This window comes from Echinops telfairi, unplaced genomic scaffold (genome assembly GCF_000313985.2).
Source record: "Echinops telfairi isolate 266 unplaced genomic scaffold, ASM31398v2 ScPeMD7_1;HRSCAF=3_0, whole genome shotgun sequence".
Classification (NCBI taxonomy): Eukaryota; Metazoa; Chordata; class Mammalia; order Afrosoricida; family Tenrecidae; genus Echinops; species Echinops telfairi.
Genome location: NW_022103896.1, coordinates 52,241,894 through 52,243,598, shown reverse-complemented (window position 1 = coordinate 52,243,598; position 1,705 = coordinate 52,241,894).

Sequence of the window (1,705 nt, the reverse complement as noted above, 5' to 3'; positions counted from 1 at the left end):
TTTATAGAAAAATGGAAACAAGACTGTTATCTCACACCATATACGAAACCTAACCCAAGGTGATTAACAGACCTGTGTGTCAAACCTAGAACAATAAAGATTATCGAGGAAATAGAGAAGCATTTAAGGGTCCTAAAACATGGCATAAATAAGCTGTCAATCACAGTTGAAAACATATAAACAACCGAAGATAAACTGGATGACTGGGCCCACCTAAAAATTATATTTTCATATGCATCAAAATATTTCACCAAAAGATTAAAAAAAAGAGCCAATAGACCAAGAAATTATCTGGGTGATGGGACATTGGACAATAGGCTAATCTCTATAATAGATACAAAACTTCAGCACCTCAACAAGAAAAAGGAAAATAATCCCGTTAAGAAATGGCCGAGGCATGGATAGACACTTCGTCAAAGAATACTTTCAGGCAGACAACAGACATATAAAGACAAGCTCATGATTATTTTTCATTAAACCCAAACCGAAGTCTACAGCTACCAAGTGGATTGCAACCCACAGAGATGCTACGCAGGGTTTTTGAGGCTTTACTTCTGGACAGGAGCAGATAGACTCATCTTTCTCCCCTGGAGGTGGAGCCAAGGGTGGTTTCAAACCAATGACCTCATGGTTAGCAGCTCAACACTTAGCCAGCAGAGCCAAATTAGTGACGAGAGAGGTGCAAATTGAAACGAGGGATGAGACAACATCTTACTCTAGTATTACCTCCAAAGTTCAATCAAAAAGAAGACAAGAACAAAACAAAGCAAAACCATCGGTGAGAGTGTGGGGAAATCTTGGCCCTCAGACAGGGCTTCTGGGCCTGTGAAATGTTACAACCACTGTGAAAACGGTATGACACTTTCTGAGGAGTTTGGAAATAGGAATAGTATTTACCAACAACCCCTCTACTTTCTTCACGGCCTAGAGAAGTAAGAGCTGTGACATGAATTGCCCATGTACATCACATGTACACAACAGCAAAAAAAAAAAAAAAAAAAAGGAAACACCCTTAATGTCCTTTAATCAAATAATGGATGAACAAAGGATGGTATAGATACAGCTGGAACACCACACAATGATGAAGGATAAGCATGAGTTTGTAAAACAAATCATAGCACGATGAACCCGAGGAAATTATGCTGAATGGAGTCAGTCAATCACAAAAGGACAAATGCTAAGTGAGATGACTATTGCAAAAGAACCATTAAAACGATTTTTGCTCTAAAAGAAACATTGTTGTTTTTTTAATGGTTACCAAGGTAACAAGGGAAGGGGAAAACAAATCATTGTTTCCGGGTAGATACCTGTTAACTTTAATAAAATGGAAGGCTACACGAAACAAGACAGAAGTCTGGGGGAGGGGGCGTGGGGGGAGTCATTCTGCACTTAATGCTGCTTCGCAAAAGTCTCAGTGACTTTCCATAATGACAGTTCAATTTGTAGTCTTACCCACCATAGGCTCATTTTATGTCCATGTCATGCTGGGAAACGGGAGATTGCTCTCAGGCGGAGAAACACTTGATGGCTAAGAGAGCTTGTAAGAAATGGCCCATCTACATGTCCTCCCTCTACATTGATCAAACAATGTTGCATAGCACGCATGGCATCAGTGGGACAAGCACAGGAAGTACCCAGGCATGTGGGGATTCCCAAAGAATGGTATCAGACATTTAAGTTCTAGTAAAATCTCCCACAGTTATTG